At 37.1% G+C, this 27,839-nt stretch overlaps 1 long non-coding RNA gene across 4 annotated transcripts in view; it reads right to left on the bottom strand.

Annotated features, from left to right (window-relative positions):
• Positions 1-27,839, bottom strand: part of LOC145998709 (uncharacterized) — a 55,584-nt gene that overhangs the window by 27,428 nt on the left and 317 nt on the right. For 2 of the 4 annotated variants that reach the window (XR_014443339.1, XR_014443337.1), the window contains exons 2-3: positions 23,176-23,234; positions 15,574-16,282 (exon numbers count right to left, since the gene is read on the bottom strand). This is a non-coding gene — a long non-coding RNA (uncharacterized LOC145998709). Of the gene's footprint in view, positions 1-15,573; positions 16,283-23,175; positions 23,235-27,839 lie in introns of those variants that run through there. The other 2 variants (XR_014443336.1, XR_014443338.1) reach the window with 1 other exon arrangement.

Genomic DNA, 27,839 nt, shown 5'->3' with positions numbered 1-27,839 from the left:
CAAAAACATTGCAGACCATGCTAGGCCTGGAGCACTGTAAAAATACATTGGATCCAGCTTATAATTTTGCATGGAAGTTTTTCTAAATGCCTGCAGTATATCAGCTAAGAGGGTCACATCAAGTTTTAAATATGCATTGTGATAATCACCAAATGTCTGGCATTTTAAATTGTTCCACATCAACTGGGCATGGTGATAATCATCATCAGTGATTCCAGATGCTCTGATTTTGCTGTAAAACTCTTGTTGTGGTGGCAGAGAACACTTATCAAATTTAGAAAAATCTGTAACATAGTCATATGGATATACACCCTTCCGCCTAATTAATTTCAGGTCCTGATTTGGAAACAAAGCACATGTGATTTTGAATTGATCATCAGATAATTGATTGGCCAGTGTAGCCAGGCTAGCCGATAAAATTCTGTATGAATCAAGCAATCTTAAGTGAATAGGAACACCATTAACTTTAATTATTTTGCTAATAGCAATATATTTTTCATCATTTTCTGCTAAAATATTTAAATTCTGCTTGTCAAACCCCTCGTATCTGATCAGATGATGGAAATCATAATTGGATGCTCCATGGCAAAATATGGGAACAAATTTTGGTCTCTGGATCTTAATATTACAGCTATTACACAGGGCCATTAAGAATTTACCATCTGTATGGGAATGGTGATGTACCTTGATATTTGTATCTGAAAATTCAGAATCACATACCGGGCATTTTTCTGCATTGTTGAAATCTTCAATCTGTTTCTCTGTTAAAGGCAACATAGGTTTTGATTTTAATAAGACATTAGATGCTATGTTATGGCACTCATTTTCTATTCTATGTGCAAATTCTTTGATGGCATCTGGTCCCATGTATAAGTGTGGTTCACTAGCTACACCATCCCGTATAATTATATAACAAAAGCTAGAAGGTTCATGTAACTGGTATGGTGTAATTGAAGATTCATCAGGATCTGGGCTACATAATGCAAGGGGTTTGAGGTTTGATTCAAAATCACAGACTATATATGCTGGGTGTTCCAACAAGGCTTCAAATTTTTTGAATTTGGCATTTTCACTTGGATTAGGCATAAGCATATGAACAGGGTTATGGTTGCCACAGTATTTCAGATGCTCAATTAACTTGTTTTTAGCAATTTCTGTATTCACTTCCCGAACCCCATTTATTATTTTTTGACCATCAAATACAGTCAAACATCTTCTGCACAACTTGAATATTGTCTTAGATTTGTCTAATTGTTTTCTGACTAAAGCTTCAAGATTATGTATCAGAGTGTAATGCTGTGTGTCATACCCTTCAATTAAGAGCAGATCAATCGGAACAGCAGAATCATCATCAAATATACTGATTCTGAGAGGTGCTATCAAGCAATTGCCATGGCCAGTAGAACAAATAAATACATTAATAGATAATTGTTTACCATTGATATCCCGGGCCTTTTTTTCAAATTTATCAATATTCTGAACAGACATTGGATATTCTAAACCCTCCATTGCTTCATCAAAATTCTGTTCATATTGTTTATAATAACTTATTCTCTGAGGAATCCTTGAAACTGGAAACAAAGCAGCTAAAATACACCACAAAAAGCATTTCTCATCATTATTTTCTATATTAACCACGGCTCTTTTGTTTTTAATATTGGCAGGTAATGGCAGATATGTAGATCCTTGTAATGGGCTGAATTCAGAAATATTAACATAGAGCTTGTGTGGAGAACCGCATAGGCTCCATCCAGACTCTTTTCCAGCAAATTCAGAGTGTTTAATATTCAATTGATCTATCAAACTGCTTATTATTTTGTCTGAATTTGTATTTGAATATACAGGTACAGTTTCTGTTATGTGGGGCTGTGTAAATTTTGTGCCATTTGGCTTCTTATATTGTGTAAACAATTTGAGGGACAGCTTATAAGAGCCATTTTGTGCATTTAGAATTGCCTGCACATCAGAATTTATACTGTTCAAAAAATTCTTAATGCCACATCTTGGCTCTGATACAAACCGGTAATCCCTTAATTGGCCATTAAAACTGCTATGGATAGGTGGTGCATAGCGTGGCTGCTTTGCTGCTCTAGCATTAACAGGTGCTTCATGCTTCCTTTTCAGACCAGATGTAGATGGTTGTGAGGGCAATATTGATGACTGTACATAACAAGTACATTTATGCCTTTTGTAATATGCCTTGCTTAATATTTTATGACATCTTGGGCACAATTTAGTAGCTTTTCTGTATTTCTTAGGCTCACAAATATGCCGGTGCCTAGACCAATTAGAACTAGATATATTTTTTTTGCATTGATTGCAATATTTTTGATTTGGCATTTTTATTGTTTATTTATATAAAATTTCCTGGTCCAAAAAAACAGAACTATGGACAATATACCAAAACAATTATAACAGCAGTTAGTGGCTGAGCTGATGCTTTTATACCCAGACAACAGCAATAACTAGGCTCTGGTGATCCCCAATATAAAATAATTTTGCTCTTTTATGCTGTTGTATAACACTCTTTACCAGGTTTCAGATCTGGGAGCTATCAGTTGTATATCAACTAGCAGTGAATATTCTCAAAATCTCACGTGTGGAGATATTATTTTGCCACATGTATTTCAATCTTACAAATTTTATCAGGACTCAAACCCAGAGTTCTTGTTTACAAGGCAACAATATTAACATTTTGCAATCAGGGGAGGCCTCACATTTTACCAGGATTCAAACCCAGAGCTCTTGTTTACAAGGCAACAATATTAACACTTTGCCATCAGGGGAGGCCTCACATTTTACCAGGATTCAAACCCAGAGCTCTTGTTTACATGGCAATAAGCCATGGGACTATGTCCACATTTTATTGAGTATGAGAACCCAGAGCTCTTGTTTACAAGGCAATAAGCCATGGGACTATGTCCACATTCTATTAAGCATCAGAACCCAGAACTATATCAGCTAAATACAATTCAAAGTTGGACTTTGAAATGTGCAATGAATATTCTGTAAGTCTCACTCGGGTATATATTATCAGGGCAAGACAAAACCTGAATTGGATTCAGACATATATGACAACACGCAAGAGGCCAATGTTCTGACATGATGGCATGTATAGAGAATTTTCCCTGAAAGAGCACAGTGTAGATTTTATCTCTTGCATGCAAGCATATAAAATCTCCCAGGCGTGGATGATTTATTGCTGGCCGGGACATGAAACTGATCAAAGATTAGAAAGAACATGCATGCCTGCTCTTGTCCTATTGTATTGATTTGTAAGTTGTAGAGGAAGAGAATATAAGCATTTTGCCCTAGTTTTAAGTATAGTCAAAACAATATCAAAAGGGGCATATTTTTGACAAGTTTATGGACAACAAACTGAGAGATGTAGCTTTTACACACATGGGCAAATCTGTCTGAGGGGGATTCTTCATTTTCTACACTAGAATTCAAAATTCTTGGGATTTAAATATGTACACACATGGCCGATTGGGGCATAATCCCCCCTTAACATTATTTTGAGTGTAGGCAAATCTGTCTGAGGGGGGTTCTTCATTTCTACACTTAAAACTATGCCAAGATGCTCATATTCCCTATTTCTTCAAGTGTACACACATGGCCGATTGGGGCATAAGCCCCTCTTGACATTGTTTTGAGTGTAGGCAAATCTGTCTGAGGGGGTTCTTCATTTGTACACTTAAAATTATGCCTAGATGCTCATATTCCCTATTTCTTCAAGTGTGATATGCTCCAAGATGCTCATATTCCCTATTTCCTCAAGTGTGATATGCTCTTAATCATAGGAGCTCTTCTTTTCTACAATTTTTGTGCTTATATTATTGTATTTTATACTACTGTGGCCGAAGGTGGGGGTGATGTGATCAGCACCAAGCCTCTGGCCACCTTTACCCCCCCCCCCCCAGAGTTTCTTCCAGGTATCCACTTTATACAATGCTGGGTGAGCGTCGGAGCCCTTTGAACAGGTAGGAAAAAATCCCGGATCTCCGCCGCCGGGGATCGAACCTCTCTCTTGCATGGTAGTCAGATGCCCTAACAACTGAGTCTGTGCAGTTCCTTTTCGATTCATTGATTTGGTTTATTTTACTTCACTTTTCTGCCACTTTTGGCTAATCGCGAAGATGGTATGAACGATGATATGACGATTTTGATGAAGGGACACTCACAAAGAACACCCATACCAGGCCCGGGATTAGAATCCGGGACCCCTGGCATTGTGGCACAGTGTGTTAACCACTCCGCCACGGAGATCGGCCAATTCCTTTTCGAGTTATACATAGGCGATACAGAAATGCGTAGTGAGAACTTTGATTATAGGTAATATTTACTTTCATGAAATAACGAAGTGAAAGTGTAAATTCAACAATGATCTTGCAAGAAAATATCCGGATTTTAAATGGATGGAAGAAACGAATGGTGGCTGTTACATTCCCCTGCTGTTGAAAGAGTGCTAGAATTGTTCCTGGCATTAAAATCATATTTCTTGAAACTACCTAAAATTTTAATTCGGTTTTTGGAAATACGTTAAAATAAATCTTACTTGTTACATTTGCATTCACTTGTGGGGATATTTCATTCTAATATCCAAGAATTAGAAAAGGAGTAAAATTATGTGCTTCAAATTGTAGATATTCTTTGTCATTTGTTAAATAACACATTAGGAGGTTGCTTTCTTTGCTTTGGTAAGAGGAAGTTATTGAAAGAGATCACTTGAAAAGTATCTGTGAGCAAGGAAAGTATGTGTCTGGTCACCCTATATACAGGGTGGGGCATGAACAGTTGACACATTTAATCTTTGAACAGCACTTTTATTGTAGAAGGGAAGTGAATAACACCTGATATACAGGTAACTTGGTCCTTGCAAAATACACTGCATTACATCACATGTTCAATGTGTACCCCATGGCGGCGTACAACTTCTTCCAGGCAAGTAGACATGTTTGTGACTACTTTCCTGCACAGATCTTCATGAATTTCACCACACAAGTACACCATCCGGGCACGTATGTCCATAGGAGTTTGAGGCCGTAAAGGGAACAGTCTCTCTTTCAAATAGCCCCACAGAAAAAAATCGCAAGGATTAAAATCTGGGCTTAAGGGTGCCCAAAGGAATCCATCACATCATGATGGCTCTGTGGGTACCTGTGGGACATCCCGCGTACACCGAATATTCTCCACAGATAATCCAGTACATTGTTCACGGTATGAGGTGTGGCCCCATCTTGCATAACCCACTGGGTGTTTATTGGCAGATTAGTGGCAAGAAGATGAGGCACAAATTCATTCTCCAACATACCCATCGTGCCATCATGATGGATTCCTTTGACCACCTTTAAATCCTTGCGCTGGGGGATACTTGAAAGAGATACTGTTCCCTTTATGGCCTCAAACTCTTATGGACATGTGTGCCCGGATTGTGCAGTTGTGTGGTGAAATTCATGAAGATTTGTGCAGGAAAGTTGTCAGGAACATGTCTACTCGCCTGGAAGAGGTTGTATGCCGCCATGGAGAACACATTGAAAATGTGATGTAGTGCATTGTATTTTACAAGGACCAAGTTACCTGTGTATCAGGTTATTCATTTCCCTTCTACAATAAAGGTGCTGTTCAAAGATTAAATGTGTCAACTGTTCGTGCTGCACCCTGTAGAACTGTATTGTGTACAGGTATTAGTAAGTTAGTTTTATTTCATGTGTTGTAATTGTGTATGTCATTGTGGCACTTAAATAAATTGAATATTCGAAAAGACACATTGTTACATGTCACTTATTTTTACACTCTAGAATTTACAGCATACTCTTAAAAGTTGTCTTAACAGGAGAAAGTAGTTTTTAAAAATTATTTTGACTCACTTTTCCATGGTTTTAGCAAGCGTTTGCCCAACGTTAGACCAATTTGAATTTGCCAACCAACATAAACCCAATCTTCTCCATGTAAAAACTGAAGTTGGTTGGCCCAACGGTTCTGGTTACTTCGTTTGCACACTCTGTATTAATAACACTAGACATACCAGATTAAAAAATATTGTGTTCACTTTTCACTTTCTTTTGTAAGCACCACTTGCACTATGTATTTCACCACAACACTAATACCGCACAGGCATGAAAGGAAAAGAGACCAGCACTACATTATGGTAGCCAAGAACATACTACTTCTAAAGGTGAATAAAAGTATCTATCTCTAAAGGTGAATAAAACTATCTGTCTCTAAAGGTGAATAAAACTATCTATCTATCTACCCATGCTGGCTGCAAACTGAGAAACAAGGATGCTGATTTCAACTGTCAATATCCTCCACTTGAATTTCAATGGGGCTCTTCATTGCCAAACTTTTCTGCTAGAGGCACCTGTTGTGTCCGTAAACAATTTTGTTTGTCATCTGGTTGCCCTAAGCTTTACATTGGAGCACAATAGGATGGCTATTCAAACGTTATTTTCAACGAAGGTAAGAATTTCTTGTGTAAATCTATAACAAAAATGTGTTTAGCAAACCTTTAAGACTACGTAGCAAGTCAAAAGTTTCTGAAAATTACGTTCACCTGAACGTTAAAATCAATATATTTAAGTGCCACGACAGGGTAGCTCAGAAGGGCTAAACATAGTATGATTATGCACAAAGAGCACTAAACTTGACGTAATTTTTGTCGTCCCTAGCTGCCATGGGTCTATAATACAAAAATTTGGATTTTTACACTAGGCTTTTATGTTTCCTCTTGTTGCGACTTGCGAGTATGTGTAATTCAATGGCAGGAGTAGGAATCGGTTGGTTGGTTGGTTGATTTGGTGTTTTAAGTCCACTTTATGCACAGTAAGGCTAATTGGGACTGGACCTACAGTTTAAAGTGGGATCCGAACCACTATGTGCCTCCACCGGGTATCAAACCTGGGACCCCTTGATTACAAGGCAACAACGCTACTAGTAGGAATCGGAGAAACTTACTAGATTACAATGAAAAAATGTATTAAGTGAGTAAGCGCATGATACACTATGCCCTATCTGATAACTTAATATTAACATATGTTTTCTTCTTTGTATTAAGCAGACATTTTCCCCTCGTATTTTCGTCCCTTTTGTTTTGGGTTACAACAGTTTTAAAATTTTGATTCCTGTAAATAAGAAAGCCCTAGAGGTTGCGAGACATGACACAGAATATAAAATATTTTTTTGTAATAACTATTATTCTCAATAAATGTGTATGTACAAAATATAGAACCATATTTACTAGCCATGAAGAAAAGTATGATATCACATAATAAAAGGAGTCAGTTATTAATAACCACTATAAAATAAATGTACAGTCACGTGGAATTATTATATACCAGATTAACAAGAATAAAGCTCTAAAATTGTGAAAATTGCAAGTGACGTAAACAAGTGCTGTGCAAATTTTAAGGCTTTTTGGAGTTCCGATATCTTTTCTGTTGTTGACGATCGTCTTTTTAAAATTCTTAGTTTCACAGCACCGATTATTTATCTATCATGTTCCAACATAATTTCCGAGGTTAAGATAAAATTAAACTTGCAATTTAATGTAACAGCAGCAAGTTCAGCATCAAATTCCCCATGTATTTAAATGGGAGAATAATTGCCCATCAAAAGCGTGGGGACACAACAGGGGTGCTGCAAACAATAGTGCACTCCCATTGGATCAACATTTTCTATTGAACAGAATAGTTTGCTTTGGCCAGGCCCATTGTTGCCATTCAAAATGTTTACATTAGTTTCTTCGAAGAACAATAGTTTATTTTCTTATTTACTTTAAATAGTAATTATAGTGCGGTATACAGAAAATTCCAAGGTACAGCACTTTTTATCCATACCCATTTTATGTAAAGAGTAAAGATTAAAAAAAAAAAGATAAAGCACATAGCACCATACCATGAAGACACATTTATGGAATGTAGGTTAGGACTTAGGGCCCACACAATCTCGATCGTGGCCATTTTGTGGTGATGTGATCAGTACCACACTCTGGCCACCTTTACCCCCCTCCCAGATACACATTGATTTGAGGCTGGGTAAGCATGAGCCCCAGAGCTGCTTTATGTAGGGTCAAGTCTGGTATAATTCTGACCTTAGATTGCCCCCTTCCAGGAATCGAACCCAGGTCTCCCATGTGGCAGTCAGATGCCCTACTGACTACACCTCCATGTTTATTATATTTGAGCACTGTTACCTGCAGGCCCATACCCAGAACCTAGGATAGCCTTGTTGCACCCCCCTCCCCCCAAACCCTGTGAATGAATAGCATATCCTGGTCATGAAACCTACAAGAACAACTGGGAATTTGTCATACTGAACAAACATCACCCCGTGCTTGGGAAATCCCCCACCTCTGCTGACGCATGTGGGAGTGAGGCCTGCCAGTCGGTATATAGACCTTCACCCTCAAGGGCTGTTGCGCCACAGGTAATTATTATTATTCCTACAGCTGTCTCATTGTCACCATGTTAAACCTCAACGGTCAACCAAACAACCCCCCCCCCCCAGCCAACATTTTCCAATTCAAGCACTGCAGCAAGGTCTATCAAATATGATAATACTTGTGTTGTGGACTGTGCAAGATTCGAAGTTAGGACAATCGAAACATTTTTTGAATATAAATATGTTCATTCATCATTAATGCAATATATGTCACCAGTGGATTTAATCCAAGATGTCGTTTTTAATTTATATTAATAGGGTTTTAATTGATTTTAATTAAGTATCAAGGGGGATGCTATTGTTAATTAATTAAGAGGAGAGTGTAGGGGAGGGGGCAGGATATGAGTCATGGATGACTCATGCAGTGGCGGTACTTGGAGTTATTGATTTTCAATTAAGTGTACAATAGTTACTAATATGGAACCCGTTTTTGGCCTATTGAAACCCAATTTATGGATTTTACATACGCAAGGATGAGTCACGGATGACTCATGCAGTCGTGGGTGCTTGAAGTTAATAGGATTTCAATTTGAATTAGTGAACAATATTTACCAACGAGGAGTCAGTTTTGGCTATTCTAAACCAATTTATGGCATTATGCAAGGCTTGCAGTCGGCGATGACGTAATGAGGCACCATTTTGTGTCGGTGGTCTCATACTGCAAATACAATTTGTATAATTGAGGATCTGGATTTATCCAGAAAATGTTACATGATGAGACCTGGGTAGAGGCTAGGAAATATTAACCAATGAGAGAAGGTTTTATTAAATAAATCAACGTATCAGAGAAGAGCAATGAAAAATAATATTCATACCGAGGGGCTTTTTGTCTAAGAATCTATAAATAATGAGCGGAAGGCGAACCAGACCAATAGTGTTCTCAAGTGTCTGTCTTGGAAGATATACTGATTTTAGTGTGATTGAGTTGTTGCAGTGCAACTAAGGGTTTTCAACTTGGCAAGTATTTTTGTGTACTATATTTTATTTTAATTTTGGGTTCATGACAGTGGAAGAGGCTTGAAATGTAACATTTTAAGAGTTTTTTACTGCCATGGAAACAAAGTTTAAGTGTTTTACATTATTTTTTTGAAAATATTATACAAAGAATAGTAGAAAATAACACTAACAATATGTATTGTTATTGTTCCAGGTTCTCTCAGGACATAAAATCAGGGAGAAGCTATTCGAGAAGCAGATGTGAAGAACTCTGCAAAGAACTGAAGTGACGATAATTATTTGATTGGAAGAAACTAATAGCGAAAACTGGCATTATCGAGCTTGTCACCAAGGAAATGAGTGATTTGGTGCTCCTATGTCCACGTTTCTTCGAATATATCGATAAGGATTGTGTGCTGGAGACTTTGAAAAAGTATATTCCTTACAAGTACATTATATGCTGGGGATGTTTCAAATCAAGGCAACCAACTAGCCTATGATTGTGTTGTTAAACATTTTTACGAGTGCAAGGACGTGTGCTGTAAAGATGAAGTTCAACTCTCCGATTGTTTCTTAATTTGCCAAGAGGACCACGGTGTGAATGAATGCCAGAATTGTGTTGAGTGGATGTGCGAAAGAATCCAGTGTTATTTGCAGGATCAGGATAATACAAAGCATATTTTTGATTTTTGTCTTGCTAACCATGAAGATGTTGCTGATGCTTTGAAGACACAGGAGGAATCGACGGGATACAGAGACTTCTACAGTGTGTTGTGTGAAATTTCAAATTATTTTGAACTAGCAAAGACTCTTATAGATCCTATACATAAGGCAGAGTTTGCCCATGGTTAACAAACAATATTTGTAAATATCTAAAGTGAAAATAGTAGAATATATTATTGATGTGCAAGGTTTAATATACAATAATTAATTTATATTGTGTGAGATGTGTGTCAGTTCTACAAATTTGGATACTGTGTATTATGCTCTTGTAAGTGTTCCAGAAAATTTCAAAGACAATAATGAATCCCACTGGGTGAAAGAAAATATCCATGCATTATCGTACGATACACCCCTGGGATGTGAAGTGTATTATATTGGGAGTGTAATTAGAAATTTGAACTGTCAAGGTGCAACTTTCTATTGCAAAGGAGAAGAAAAATCCAAATTTCCCAAAGATTTGTTCAATATTTATAATATTGTAGATTTGCAAAGTGCAAACTGGAGGATTGTACAAGTATCATTCTGATACCTCTCCCCCATCTGATCAAGGTTGTGCATTCAGAAATGTTCAAAGACATATCTTGGTACAATAATACCAATGTGTAATTAGTGCAAATAATAAAAGATTTGCGGAAAAATAATTGTTTTCTATGTTGATATTTAGCCTTATAGTCATTCTTTTTTCAAAGTGATTTTCAAGTATTAATGGTTTTCTGATTATATGTATCTGTTATACTAAGTTATTTTTTACTACAATCACTATATGTTTCTAAGGGCTAAAATCCACTGATTGAAGCTAAAAGCTTAGGCTGTAAAGGGTTCACTTAGCATTTTTATTGATTAATCACAAGACAATACGAACCTTACAGAGGATTGTAGATTGCCTAGGTCCACATGCCAGAGCCTTATTAGCCTGCAAGAAGCATTTATATGGGGAAATAATATTGACTTGTGACTGTTTTGCAATAATATTTAAAAAGTTGAAATAATTTTCATTAGATTACATATACAGGGTGATTCAGAATTCCTATTACACACTTCTAGGGGTTGTAGAGGGGACTTAGTAGATCAACTTTTGATAAGGAACATATGTCCGGAAATGTACAGTTTTGGTACTACACAGATGACAAGATCACATAATTTCACATCTATCGCTTCATTGTAGGACACCCACATTGACGGAGGGCGACGTCTTCAGTCACCTGATATCATGTGTGCTGCTTCCAACGTCCTCTGTTTACAATCCTTCACGTTAGTTGCTATTCAGTCATGGCTGCAGACAGTTTGCTGTTTACAATCCGGTGTGCTTCAACCTTCACGTCAGTTGCTATTCAGTTGTCGACGAGTACTCGCACCATTGCACGTCACATGAATGTGTCTCAGAGCAGCATCTGGCGTATTCTTCATGACCAGCAGCTTAACCCGTATCACCCCCAGAGGGTACGGCAATGGGTTCGCCAGATTTTGTACCACATGTCAATTACTGTGCATGGTTTCCACACCATTGTGTGGAAGTTTCCGAATTTCCTCAGCTTGTTCTTTTTACAGATGAAGCGCATTTCACCAGGGAAGGTGTTTTCAACAGTCGGAACAGCCACAATTGGGATTACGAAAATCCTCGTGACATACATTTTTATGGATTTCAGTAACGGTTTGGCGTCAATGTATAGGCTGGTATCTTCGATGGTCGTCTGATTGGACCGTACCTTCTTCCGGGCTGCCTAACGAGTCCGAGGTACTTGACCTTCCTGCAAGAAGTATTGGCGCAGTTCTTGGACGATGTGCCGCTGCACATGTGGTCCCAACTCACTTTTCCCATGACGTCCGACAACATCTCAATCAAACATACGGGGACAGGTCGCGGTGGACCAACTCCTTGGCCACCACGATAGCCAGATCTAACTGCTCTTCACTTTTTCGAATGGGGCCACATGAAAAGTCTTGTTTATGAGACTCCTGTAATGTCCGAGGAAGACCTGGTTGCACGAGTTCTGGCTGCAGCAGACACAATTCAACACACACCAGGTATTTTTGAGTGTGTGTACGCAAACATCCTTCGGAGGTACACTGTTTGCAATGAACTTCAGCGTCGCGACATCGAGCAGCTCTTGTAGTGACGCAGGTAAAGTGATAGGTGTGAAATTATGTTATGTTGTCATCTGTGCAGTACCAAAACGGTACGTTTCCAAACATGGGCTCCTTATCAAAACTCAATCTACGAAGTCCCCTCTACAACCTCTAGAAGTGTGTAATAGGAATTCTGAATCGCCCTGTATATATGGGATTCAAATCAAACAATTGATGTTCTTTTTTAAAAAAAGTTTATTTTTATTTTATGCAAATATAGAATATAACAGTTATATACATGAAAAGTAGTCTACCAAAGAGCGAAAGTCACATAGTCATTACGATTTAACTGCTGCTGGAATTCTTCCATGAGGGATTCGTGGTAAGAGAGAAATATTCGCCACTGTTCAAAGTTGCAGGTTACACCTCCTATTATGTTGCTGATTTCTACTTTTATGTATTTTCTGCACCCCTTGAAAATACGAGGGCCACTATTTATATTTTGAGCCTTGGCAACACTGATTGAAGTTAGGCACGATTTGACGTTTGCACGGAATCGTCTGGCATTATTGACCATAACGTACTTCAAATGTTTTGTCAATAGCTTGATTTGTGTTGTTTATGTTGCCTTGGAGATTGCGCGACAACAATAAAATGGAATTAACTCGTGAACATTTTCGTGCGATGATTTTTTACGATTTTCGACGTGGATTATCAAGACAAGAGTGCATCGATCAACTTACTTCCACATTTGGCGATGAAGCCCCATCCTTTGCCACTGTGAAATGCTGGTATAACGAATTTAATCGTGGCCGCCATTCGCTCACCGACGAGATTCGCGAAGGTCGTCCAAAATCAGTTGTTGTTCAAGAAAACATTGATGCTGTGCAAAACCTAATACTGCAAGATCGTCATGTGACATACTGTGAGATTGAGGCAACCATAGGCATTAGTTCCACCAGCATATATAAAATATTACATGATCATTTAGCTGTGAGAAAGGTATGTTCTCGTTGGATCCCACACAATTTGACAAAAACTCAAAAAGACGCTCGCTCGCGTCAATTGGTGCAAACAAATGCTCAATAAATACAATCGTGGTGCTTCAAAAGACGTATATAAGATTGTAACAGGTGACAAATCATGGATATATGCATATGAGCCGGAATGTAAACAGCAGTCGACTGTATGGGTGTTTCAAGATGAACCCAATCCAACAAAAGTTGTTCGCGCTCGAAGCACATCGAAACAAATGGTTGCCTGTTTTTACGGGAAAACTGGTCATGTGGCAACTGTGCCTTTAGAGGAACGTAGAACGGTCAACTCTGAATGGTACACAACAATTTGTTTGCCAGAGGTCTTCGGTCAAATACGGAAAACAAACAAACGCCGTCGGATCATTCTTCATCAAGACAATGCCAGCTGTCACACATCTCGTCTAACAACCGACTTTATGAACAGTCAAAAAATCGAATTGATGGGTCATCCACCATACAGTCCTGACTTGGCACCCAAGGACTACTTCTTGTTCCCAAATGTCAAGAATAAATTGCGTGGACAACGATTTTCGTCGGTGGAAGATGCCGTTGATGCGTTCAAAAACCATATTATGGAGGTGTCTCAAGAAGATTGGAAAAACTGCTTGGACAAATGGTTCGAACGAATACAAAAGTGTATTGACCATAAAGGAGAATACCTCGAAAAACAATAAAGCAGTTTTCAATGCCAAATTCCTGTTTTTTCATTGTTAGGCTCAAAATATAAATAGTGACCCTCGTAATGGAAAGTTCTCCGAATATGCAAATGGTTTTCGACCTGTACATTTTTGCGTGTGGGGTGTGTTTCCACGTAAGTTTCATAGATCTCATCTGATCTGTAGATGCATAACAGGTTCTCGTCATTATTTAAGATAACGTAATTTTCTTCATGGTTCAAAATCATTTTTTTTTTTGGTGAAAGTACTTCAAATAACGACATCCATGTTGAATCTGCTTTCTGCCTCCATGTTATTCTTTTGATGAGTGTCTCTGGTAGACTGCAATGCTTACAGTGATTTTGTTGTGCTTAAATACAATTTTTTTAAAAATATGCACAAAGTACTACAAAAGCAACAGAAATCATCGACAATACTTGATTCCTACGAAAAAATCAGTTTGCCTTTTATATATCCATCATTTGCTTTTCCAAGTAACTATATGTATCATAAGCACTTACAGTCCAACAATTCAAACTATATCAGGTGCTAAATGCAGCAAGAACTTTGTCTACATTTTTTTGGGGAATCCAAGTATATTTTAAACTTACAAAAGCAGATTATTCTATGTAAGTAGCCTTTTGCAGAAGACTGATGACAAAATTAAAAAAAAGATAACAGCCCAAACAGGGACTCGAACCCTGGACCAATAGGTTAAAAGCCTAACACTATACCAACTAAGCTAAGCGGGCACATGGTCTTATTTTCTTGAAAATTTGGTTATGTTAAGAAATATCCAAGCAATCAATAGTATACAAGTTTGATGTGTATGAAAGGAAAACATAAGGTTTATATTAATAATAATTATTCCAAAAGCATAGAAGACACTGTTCAAGTGTGTAACAAACTTTTTGCGGGAGAGAAAAAAAAGACTGATACACACCCTTACCCAGGGGAAAATTATTCCACCAGTCGCCCATGGGGAGAGCACCCATTGTTAGTTGCCGTGGTCAATGCTAAAGGGATTTTTTTCTCTAAAGGCTTTTACTCCCTGACTCTATTATGATATTGAAAGGTACTATAATTTGTAATGATTTGCACGTGTCACCAATATTTTATCTTGGAAAATTACATGCGCAGAGTGACAGTCGAGACAGGGTTAATAATTCTTTACCAATTATAGTTAGTTTCACTGGTAGGAGACATGCCACATACCTCACAATCTATAAATAGCAAGGAATTAAGTTATGTATCCAGGAGGGCTATGATGGGACTGTATGACTGAATAGCAAAATTAGCAGGTAAAATGAAAAACTAGAATTTTTAATAAGGTACTTTATGTTGTTTGTGGTATAAAGAGGGATATATATATATATATATATCTGCGAGAGTACAAAGATGTCATCTTTGCCTATATTTTTAAAACTGTATTTATGGTGGTTTAGATGGTTTATTTACTTTTCAAGTACCCTTTTTTTAGTAAATCAATTCTATTTTTTTTACATTTTTTAAACAAAACAATTGGTTTGTACACACAAAATGTTTATTTTCACAAACTAATCTACTACAAAGTAACATTATAATAATGCAAAGCATATAATACATATAATATTTTTTTCATTTGTTACATATCAGAGCATACTATTCTACTACAAAGTAGTGTTATTACTAACGCTTTTTTATCTCAAATATACATTTGTAAAGATTACGTTATTGATTGAAAAAAAAAAGCTTCTCCTTTTTGTTACTTTTTGGAGTTCTCGTTGCAAATAGCTTCCCAGAATCATCCACTAAAGAACGATCATGTATGTTAACAGGGTGTGAGACTAAAGAACAAATATAATCTGGTATATAGATCGGTCCCTGCCCACAAAAGTGAAACTTTTTTGCTGGGACTTCATTAAATTTAAACAAACAGTGACATACGGGATTACCGTACAACTCCCTTGTGTGTAATGTCTGTATTGACGCACCAGAAAAGTACACTTTATTATTATTTGTGACAAATTCATTTATATGCATTACTCCTTTTTGTCAGTCCTACATTTGTTTCCTCGCCATGGATCGTTGCATGTACAATGCAAAGCTGTGTTGAAGACCAGATAGCATTTTGGTGTATAATTGCATCTCAAGTGTGATATCCAGACTGTCTATTTTTGTTTCTAATGCTTGTTTGTTTCTCACAAATATTCTGTTGTGATTGGTTTGAAATAGGCCACAGACATATCCTTTGTATTTGTTGATCAACTGCTTAATTGTTTCTTTCTTTATGCACTCGAGATTTAGACACCTATGATTGTTTTATTCCTTTTCTCCATGTTCACATTCTGCACAAGTAGGGTGAGGATAATAAGCCACTATTGTTTGGGCCACAGCTTCTACGAGGCACTGCTCCCTGATTAGGCTCTCACAGCATCCACACTGAGAAAAAGTCAAGAAAACACACTTGTAAATTTTTTCTCACTATACGCCCATTCATTTGCAAATCTTTCCCAAAGAAACATATAAAGTATGTCATAGTTTGGTTCCTGCTTGCATAATACAGGAATATAATACAGTACAATCCACAACACACACACACACATTGGACAAGGAATATTGAATAACTGTTCTGTTTATACATCAGGAAATACAGTTCCGTTTAAAAAACTCTGTTACCGAAGCACTTGGGTTTTCACTAAAACTGTCCAAGTATGTGCTGTGGCAAGTCGGGTCAATGTACAGTCCAGTCAAATATATTCAAGGCCCAGAATCACAGTCTGTATTGATAATCAGGGAAGCTGGAAACTTCATATTTTTTGGTAACGTATTGTCTGTAATCACTCTAACAAAATTTTCACATAGAACACTCACTTGATGTACTATCATGGCCATGCTTATGGTATACATTTTGCAGCTGAATCAATGAATATAGGTTCTCGGCTGACGACGAGATGCTGCCTTCTTTGTAGTCTGATGTAGAGTTGTTCTCACCTTGGGTTGATGCACAAGCAGGCACAACATGCTGAATGAAACAGTAGAAACTTCCCGTACGGGTGAATGTTTCTCAGGGCGCAAGAGATTTTAATCAGTCAGTGGTTTTTCTCACAGCAGGTATATGCTGGAAAACTCATTAGAGCTGCATTAGAGCTGATTTAGGGCATCCAAGCTGCTCCAAGTTAATCACAGTACAGTGAAGTAAGGTAGAAAGGAAATGGCATTTTTCTGCATCAAAGGAATAAATGTCTGAGGCATTCTTGGTACAGCAGGGTAAAATAGTGGAAATATTGGGAAAAAATCACTTCCCCAGCATGCCAAGAGAGACTATGCACATTTTGAGTTTCCCAAGAATTTTTATTTTGTGCTTGGATAGCAAGATCTTCCCAAGTATATGGTGGTTTTATCACCCACGATCGCAAGCAATTAGAATCTGGATCCACAACAGCTATTTCTTTTAGAATATATTTCCCATGATTATCTCAAAATCGATAACTGCTCTCATATTGTGCTCTGACTTTGTGGCTGACAGTCACTCAACTGAAGGCATATTTGCTAAATCAAAATATATGCCACGGTTATTGTCAATTTGAATCAACAAATCAAATTACCGTAAATAACTCAAGTGACTGCAAAGGGGGAGTGGCGAAACAAGAGATTTTTAATGTTACATTACTGTCACGAATTAAGCCCCCCCCACCCCGTTGGATCAGTTTCGATGGTTGGTAAAAAATAAAGATATACAGAACAGATTATGCTTGATACATAGGAAAAGTTGTTAATTTTTGAGCTTGGTGAGTATTTTCTTACTATTAGGGTAGGTAAAGTTTCTCAATATATATGAGGTAGGGTATTCTTGTTCTGGCATATTTTGGAGATGTGATCAGCACCATGCTCCAACTGCCTTTTACCCCATGTACCCATTTTATTGAGGCTTAGTGATTCCTAGAGCTACTTTATGCATGAGAGTAGGCTTGAAAATTTCGATGTCAGATAACCCACAACCTTCTGTCAGAGTAAAATATTTCAGTGTTTGAAGTATGTAATGCTAATACCAACTAGATAAAGTAAACGTTTTTTTCTTGATTTCCTTTTAAGTACTTTAAAGATCTAACTACATCTCGAACTAGACTTTACAGAAACTAATCGTAGCAAGAAATCTGATTTTCTGTAATGTTGAATTTGGTGGCCATTAAGTTCATATCTAAACTTATTCAGCCAGAGTGCCCAGAGGAAGCACTTTATTATTTTAATTATTATTATTATTGAATTGGATTATGCTCATTCCTTTTCTCAATTACTTCAAACATATATTAGTTTAGTGAACCAGTCACTAGATACAAAACCTACACTTTTTTCCATATAGCAGTACAACACTACAACAGAAAACTAATGGGAACTTTTTCCTATGATATTAATATAAATTATTATTATAAAAAAATGAAATATTACAAATATTATTAAACTAAAAAAAAGGAATTAGTATCAATAACTGAAAGTTGGTATAAACAAAATTGTGATTAACTCTGTTGATCAGAATCTTACCAATATAATATGTGATGATGGGTGTCTTCCTTGTTACAATTTCTCTTACTTGACTTTAATATTATTTGGATCATGTTTCCTTTCTATCTGATGTTTACTAAGTACATAGAATGTTCAAGTAGCTGCCCTAGTCAATCGGTTCATTTACGATCCATACCATGGCACACAATAACATGTAAAATTGATAAATAATATTCTATCACTTAATTCATGGTTCACAGAAACATGAAAGTGTAATAATCTGGATAAAAGATATTGGAAACAATGATTTAAGTTACACAAAAGTGACTACAATAATCTTTATAGTGAATGTAAAATATTTGATATGTCTTTAATTGATACTGATAAATTTTTCAAGAGCTTATTAGATGTTAATTTGATCATAATTAACGAATTAGCGAAATATGTTCAATCAGCCTCTAGTACTGGAACAAAATATGACTAGTTCATGTATTTTCTCTGTTCTAAAAGATTGATTTGTTGCTTAAAGTCCACTTTATGCACAGGAAGGCTAATTGGGACTTGGCCTACAGTTTAAAGTGGGATCCGAACCACTGTGCCATGTGCCTCCACGAGGTATTTGTTCTAAAAGAATTCTTCTGTTCTAAAAGAATTCTTTACTAAGTAAAATAATTCTTCACTAAGACCCGTGTTTAACTCTAGCTTGAACAGTGAACACAAAATGCCTGACCTGTGTGTAGGAGTCAGTATAGGTGCCAATATTTTCTCTGTTGACTCGATTCGGTGCTTAAAATGCCTTTCGTCTACAAAATATGTATCCTTCCGACATTCACATTCCAGGGGAACATGTAATATACTTGCTGTTTTTAGCAAAACGTACTTTTGACTTGTTCATTTTTTTATTTTAAAAATCAAACTAATTCTTGTTACATAAATGTGGTACATTTTATCTTTACATCCATACGGTAAGGAGACATAGTAGGTAAAAGGGTTTCACCTTGCTTTTCAACATAGAATACAGAGTCAGTGTCCACATAATGGATTCTGTCTATTACTTTATCCATAAAGGAATATAAATGCATTCTTCCATAAGCAGTGATAAATGCAGATACAAGCTCATTGGAGAGTGCTAGTGGCGAATTAGCAGTTTCCAAGTCTACATAGTTTACTAGCAAGCATTTTTCAGAAATAGGGACAACATTTTTAATCTCAAATTGTGGATTGAATAAGTATCATGGAATTTCTTTTCTGTATTGACAAAAACTGACTTAGTTTTTAAGACGGATTCAGGGAACTTACCGTAGATGCTGTTAAGGAGTATTTGGATATGTAACGAAGCCCTGCATTGTATCAAATTTCTTCCTTGAGAAGCTGAAATTAATCTCGAATATACTAGTCTTTGTCATGTTCTGTACTGCAAGTGGAAGGATATCCTGAGGACTGTTGTTTCAGTCTAAGAAAAGTATCTATGTATTCTCTGAACACATTACCCGTTTCTTGTGCAGAAAGAAAATCCCATACTTCATAAATTTTGAGTATTTTGTATCCTTTCTCTACAGCCAACTCAGCCAACTTGAGTTCTTCTGGAACTCAAGTACAATGCAAGTATCTTTGTTTTTCAGTGTGAGGGCACTCTTCCTGATTCTCACTTTGTGCACATGCACGGCAGAGAGCAAACATTAATTTGCTATTGTACGATATGGCCAGCACAGGTAAGTATACGTCTTTAGGTGGGAGAACATCACACTTTACTACCCCGAATATGTTCTCCAATGGGAGAAACTCGAAGGTGTAAATCACCGGTTTACCCGTAGGCATCTTTCGCTGTTTCATCATGGCTGGGTAAAGGGAAACAACATCTAAACGTTTCATACGTGAATTCTCGCCATCTTGGCATTCGTATACTGCCCTGAAAAGTTCTGTGCGACTGCCATTGAAGGCATGTTTTGGGATAAGAGGGATGTCAAGGAGTAGCATTTCTCACCAATAAATTTGCGTAGTTCTGCATTGGATTTGATTTTGTTATGGAACTCAAATTCCCATTTTTTGATTACCCTGCATCCCATTTGCTCCATCAACTCCTTTCTTGTTACTGTGCGTTCATATCTCTGATTTTATGTTTCTTCTGTTTCATTAAGGGGCTGATTCCAATTTTCAGGGGCTCATGACTTGCAGCCACGAAAGTAGCAGCTCAGGAAACTACACATGCTTTTACTCTCTTCATAGAGCCCGGCCAGTTTATAACGGCCTACTTTCACTTCCCGAGTTTGCCAGCATGCCTCAATGTGTTATTGTTGGTATACTCTAACAATTTCGGTGGAACCTTAATAGTAGTGTTTTGTTTTAGAAATTTAGCCCTGAGTATCAATGAGGCTAAAGATGCAAGTGTGGAACATCTCAGAAAGCACTGAATTCCTGATAATTGTTCAATTACATTTGAAAATTTAATGCATGCAACCGCAAGGATTTCCATGTCTGTTAAGTACTGTAATATAATTATAATGAAAAAATGATCTTAGAGTTGCTCGCTAGATGGCAGATGGCAGTGTGGAACTGCCACGTGAAGTATGCGTCATATGCGTAAGACTGAACTTAGTGTCTTCGTGTGTCTGTGAGCGAGCATGGAGCGACCACAAGTGGTGGTACTTTGTCGCTGTATAACTTGTGTTTTTTATGTACAATATCCATTATTATAATACATGTTTGTGTTCAAGAGCTATGAGAGACTTCATTCTTTCACCCAATACAAGATCAACGCACTCCAGGACTTGGGAGAGTTACGCCAAGTGTTTTAATGGTGTAACGCTGCTTCAAAGTCACTAATACAGTTTTGCCGCAATTCTTTTTGGAAATCAAATATTTTCTCAGCCTGAACAGTTTCTTCATGCCACTTGAGCATTTCTTCACGTTCTTTAGTGGACTTGAAATCCACATCATAAAAAGAAATATCAGGGTATGTCCCCCACATAATAATAGTTCTCAGGCATTGAAAAAAGATGGGGAAAGTCACCTTTATGCAGTTCATCCGTGAGACCCAGACTTGGAGGCAAGTCTTTTAAGTTCATTAACATGAAATTCAATGAATCTCGGAAATGTCTTTTTTGCCCACACTCATTTCAATAATATTACACCCTTTCATAATTACTGAAGGCATAATATTATTTTTAGTGATCAAATAATTCAGCACAAAATGGGAATCACAGCATCCAGCATTATGTGCAATGCACACAATTTTGTCAAACCCTTCCTTTGGTGTTTGAATGTAATGCATAAATTTCGCAATGTTGGGGAAATATGCATACGGAGGCTACACGTTTCGCAGAAATCTGCATCAGTGTCTTTGCATGCGTAACAAGCCTGTTTGGCAACCGCCAGATTCACTTTGTGTTTCTGTGCATCTTCATCCTGTACTAACATACACTCAAAATCGTAAAAAATATACAGGAATTTAGTGATTGGATCCACTTTGACAGGAAGAATATAACACTTATGTGCAGGGTCGACAAAAGCATTACAGCTTCTTCAAAAAAAATCTCCACATTTATGTTTAGATTTATGCTTTCTCTTGTTCACTACTTTGCAACAGATAGTGCACTGGTAAATGGATTGGCACACACTGGATTTGCTGCCTTCTGTACGTAAATGATTCTGGAAACATTTTCCGGACAGAAACATACAGTTACATGCAGAGCATTTTTGCGGTACAGAGTTAGTGTTTTCCTCTAAATGACTACCCTCACATTTAGAACAAAAAAATGTACAATCGGTATGCTGGTACTTGTTATTATACCCTTCTTGGCATTTGACGCAATAATATTTTTTCACTATAAGTGAGGGAACAGAATTTAGAATATCAAAGTGTTCATTGTGGTACGGTAAATTGACTTGATTAGGGGCGAACGGGGTAGCCCGAATCACCTCGTAGTCCCTTTCCCTGTCTTTCATTGCAATAAGAATAATCTAGTACTCTGGCCCACGATAATTTTGGAACTTAATAATGTCTTCCACTGTACAGCCATTGGATGGATTGACACTTGCTTCATGGCACAAGCGCATAGCGGCTTCCTTCAATTTATTATCAAACCTTCGAAAGGATTGGATTCTGTTAGTATCCTTGTCGATTTTGGCTTGTGCATACGCGATAGCTCTAGGGAGACAAAGATTATCATCATTATTGATTACAGTAATAGCTACCTGAATCTGATTAGCATAATTCACTGTCAATAAGGGAGCATACTTTCTATAAAGAGCTTTCTATAAAGCATACTTTCTTTTCCCTCTACTGCGTCTTGGCTCCACAATATGTGCCGTGCATTTAATAGTATCCCCCCCCCCAAAAAAAAAGACTCATTGCTATTGAGCACATTGGAGACATAATGCTGGATAATATCAGCATTTAGCGCTGAAAGGCGATGCCAAGGGATATATATATATCCCTGTCTTTACCTCCCACGGAGATAATAACTCCAACTTGACTTTCGGGTACCACATCATAAAAAACCCTTCCCATCAGGAACAGGAACATCGAACTGACATAAGATTGTGGGTCCCCGACAACCTGTGTTGGGATATCCATGGAAACCTCTTCCCCTAACATTGCAGCACCTGAAATACCTCTCCGTTTCACCAACCACCGAAAAATTAGGTTTCCCTGCCCCAATTTGGTTCAGTATGTTGTGAGCCATCTCACAAAACAAGGTCGTATCAGAATATCGATAATCATCGTAAAAAACTACCCTCTTACAAAAATTATAATAGGCATTAATAATTTCAGCTGGAGAAATGTATAATCCCAGGGTGAAATTGGATAAAATGGATTCGCCAGTACTCACTGCACTGTTGTTGGTGGAACTGGAAGCCATTCTTTGATAGTTGAAATCAGAGAGAGAACCTGGAACAATAACAATACATTTTGTTAGTGTTATTTTCAAGTAGCAGTAGAAGCTTGAAATGTAACGTTGTTAAGCGTTATTTACTGCCATGGAAACAAAGTTTAAGCATTTTACATTATTTTTTAAAATATTATACAAAATGTACTTAAGAGTCCCTCTCGATACTTAATTAAAATCAATTTAAAAACCTTAATGTCAATAAAAACCTATTAATATCAATTAAAAACGACGTCATCTTGGATTAAATCTACTGTCGCCATCAGTACAAATATAAAACATAATACAGGAATCACTGGCATAACTTGGTGGGGGCAAGGGGGCAATTGCCCCCAACTTTTCAGATTTTTACAAAATTTACAAGGGTACTTTGGTTAACCTCCTGGAACTTAAGGAGTAAAGTAATACAGAGTAATTTATATGATTTTGCAAATTTGTTATTTATCAAAATAGTCCTTTATGGAATGGAAACCTAGTTAGCCCCCAAGTTCGATTCTGCCCCCCCTCCCCCCCCCCAACAACCCCAAGTTAGTCTCAAAGTTACGCCCATGACGAGAATAGCATAAACATACAAATAAGATCTCATATAAGGAGTCCCAGGTTCGATACCCGGTGGGAGCACATGGTGATTCGAATCACACTTTAATTATACAGATAGCTGCTGTCCAGTTTGCACGTGTTTGTGAAGTGTTCAGTGTGGTATTTGTAGTGGGGGGTGAATTCCCCCTATGGATACTTGTGTTTTCCTCTCTGCTTGATAAATTTTATTCCTGGGGGAAACAAAAAATTATTGGCAATTTAGTTACTTTTCCCCACTTCTTTCTCCATTCAATTGCAACATTTTCTGTCAGACAACTGAAGGCTCCATTTAGCGAACAAAGATGTAGCCTCAAGCGCTGCTCTATTCCTGGAACTGTCAAACAAGTGGAAAGGGTTCAAGACCACCTCCCCTCTTTCCTTTTTTTGTCCACGGAATTTGGCAGGAAAATACACATGAAAGTTACAAATAACTTGTCACGTGACTCAAACAAAAAATAAATATAGCTCTGATATTATATTACTTCCCTACTAAAATATTTGTAAACTTTGACTTTTGTTCAAAATTGAACATCAGTTTTGGCCTTAAATTTTAGCCATTTTCATTAGAGATTGCAAAAAAAGGCACAGGACATAAAATAAAGCTTGCAATGTACTGAAAACAATGTTATTTACCACAGCTTTCTATCATTTTTCTTAGCCGAGTTATCATCATTATCGCAACTGTCTGCAAAGATCAAAAATACCCATGAAACAAAAAAAAATGGCCACCATTCTTAAACAAAGTCAAGTTTTAGAAAAATAATGCCAGCCTTGAGTCCTCCTCAATGGCCGTGTGGTCTAAGGTGCTGTGCTTTGGACTCAGAGTGCGGGATGGCATAAGTTCGATTCCGCCTAAGTTCTCGGCCTGTGTGTAGGACCGATGGCAACCCAACATCGTGAGGAAATTGGGGAGCTTCTAGTGAGTAGTGTAACCCAATACGTATAACGGCTGGGGATTCGTCGTGCTGACCTCATGTCACTCCAATACCGGTTGAAGATCTCCACACCTCTACGTAGGATTGTGTGAGGACGAGTGGCAGTCGGAAGATCGGCCTAGGCCCTTCAAGGGCTGTCGAGCCACGGGTTATTAATGCCTGCCTTGCATAGGTGTTCAAACAACAATAATGTTTCAAAAATTTTAAAAGTGGTCGAGCATCCAGTGCTGGACCATTCGGTATGGACAAAAACTCTGCTCTTAGTACAATATCTGTGAACTAAAAGTGGATGAACATCATAGTATAGCTTACTCAACATTTGTAACAATATTATGTGTCCTCTTATTAGTGGTAATTGGAGTGTGTTTTGGGGCCATTTGTCAAAAATATAGCTGTAGGCCAGTGGAAAATTGGTTCATACGCCCTATACTGAAACCTGTGATATTCTTACTATGAAAAATATTACCTTTCTGATTTTTTAATATTATGTTTGACATGTATTGATTATGGTGTGTAACAATTTTCATTGTGGTAAAGCCTAGGATTCCCTATCAAACAATTACCCGAAGTTGATTGTCTTTTTCATAGCAGGCTTTTCTGAAAGGATGGTTTGTTTTCGACAAAAAGCCAGCTCTATTTAAAAGAAAACAAAAAAAACTGAAATTTTGGCTTTTTTGGCTTCTTACCAATTACAGCTAACCTATTTAATTTGAAGTTACTGTTTTGAATTTACAGGTTTGAGGTGACATATTGAACAACTAGCTGAAAAAAAATTGCATGAACACATATTGCATAGTGGTTCAGATACAATTTTAACCCTAGCTTACCGAGGGAGGGTGGTGGAGGCTTGCAGGTTCACCACCTCTATTTTTTAGTTTTTTTTGGTTTGAAAATAAATTACATTGTTCCCAAGGATGTTTCCAATATTTCTGTATTACATTTGTCCATAATAACATAAATGTAATGTAACGAGGAGACAAAATGCACTTGGTGGGGATATCAGGAGCCCTCTTTTTGAATGAGTCTCATTTGAGACACTCATGCCAGTGACAGTGTACAATTGGTTGGTAATGATGGTGATATTTGTAATTATTGTATTTAATAATAAACAACTACACTTCTACAGACAAAAATGCATTAATAAAAATATATTATGGATTTTGTGAGTTTTAGTGAATGATAAAATATATGAGACACCCTCATGCAATAATTGGTTATTATCTTTAATTAATGATAGTAATTTTTGTAATTATTATAATTAATAAATAACTGCACATATATAATCAGCAAAGGAAGCAGTGATTCAATAATAAAATGGTTTTATTGAATTTGTGATATAAAAAAAGGTGTGGGCCTGTGAGCCTCCCCCCTGTATGTAAGTTTCTTGTACGGCATGGGTAAGCTAGGGTTAAAACTAAACGTTTAGTTTTGATGAGCACATCTGACCATGAAATGAACTTAAAACAAGCTTTTACATGTTTGTATCTTAATTTAAATGTTGATGTCATAAAATATGAAACAAATGTTAATAAAATACATATACGATGTTGCGGGACAATTAAAAATATTTACTGTTGCACAAGTATACGTATTACATGAATGTGTGTATATATCCTGTTTAACGGAGCTTTGAGACGGAAGCAAAACATGGCTCTTGTAAACCAACACATAGAAGTAAATGCAACCTTTCAAACAGAAGCAACATGAGCTGCAAGTGTCGCTTGTCACTTGGCTTGTACCATTTTCTCAGGGAACTTTCAGACCAAAGCAACAAGTGACATGTGTCACTTGGAAGCAGACCTTTCGAACCAAAGTGCGACAATGAGCTAAACATGTCACTTGCATGTTGCTCGGACAATACTGTTTTCTCAATGGTGCATCGTGCCGCTTTGGTCTGTTGTTCTTGCATGCACAATGAATGTTTTACTTTATACTGAAGGAGACTGTGTCGCTTCTCAACTGTGACTTCAGTCTGAAAGCTCCTTCAGCGGCACGAATCATGTCGCCTAAGTTTTGTTTCCACATGCATGTTGGATGCTTGCTTACAGACTGAAGGGGCCCAAGCCACTTCATTCAATGTAACACCCATTCCCCACTGTCATGTGTTGCTTCAGTCTCAGTGTTCTCTATACTTAACAAGATTGTTTGCTACTTCATCAGAGATTAAGATTTAATTCTGCCTGTAAGTCACAGAGAACAAATTGCAAGTACTGTTGTTGGAAAAAGGCCAGCTTTTTATAGAAGGTTCCTTTCATAATCATGAATGGGCCTCTGGAGTGGAATACAGTAATGCTGTTGCCTTGTAATAAGAAGAAATGTATTTATGAGTGAAATTGTTTGGATCAGAGCATCGACTTGTAAGAAATAAATTTACTGGTCTGTGGTGACACAAAGGTTGAAAATCACTGCAACAAGTAGCCAAAATACATCACTAGTTACTCCGTGACCAGGTTTAGCAGGCATTTAACCAAATTATACATGTTGTAATGGAAAGCCAGAACACAAATATATTTTACTGAACACAAAATTTAATGTAAAGAGATACTATTAGATTCTATTAAAAACACACACAAAACTATTCTAGTTATGTGAATATGTTTGTACAACATAGATATATATAATAAGCCTACCAAAATATGAAGATAACACTCGGAAAGAACCGACCATTAAAAATTGCCAGCTTTTTTTAAAGCACTGTTTATGTCTAGCTACGAATTTCATATTGCAAATTGTATTTTATATTTAGAAATGAGTGTCTATTTTACAGTAGGGAGATAAACGAAAACCATGGACCACTTCCAACTCTACTTTCTCATCACAACATATTACTTTATTTATAGATTTTTCTACTTTCTGAGTGGGTAAGAGTGGTAACACAGTTATTTTCTGTTAGGACTGTCCTTCTCCTCTCCAACAATAACTAAATAATCACAACACTCCACACAGTTTCCGAGATGTGACATGTTTTGTATCACATGGTGCATTCGTTCATCCACCCAAGTTCTGGAAATATTCAAATTTTCAAAAATTTGTAACTTTCAAAACATTTGTTGGACAAGTCTAATAATACATATTTTTCATATTGGACCAAGT

This window comes from Lepisma saccharinum, chromosome 14 (genome assembly GCF_977018435.1).
Source record: "Lepisma saccharinum chromosome 14, izLepSacc3.1, whole genome shotgun sequence".
Classification (NCBI taxonomy): domain Eukaryota; kingdom Metazoa; phylum Arthropoda; class Insecta; order Zygentoma; family Lepismatidae; genus Lepisma; species Lepisma saccharinum.
The sequence above is the reverse complement of the archived record's forward strand: the minus strand, read 5'-3'. Positions and strand labels throughout refer to the sequence as shown.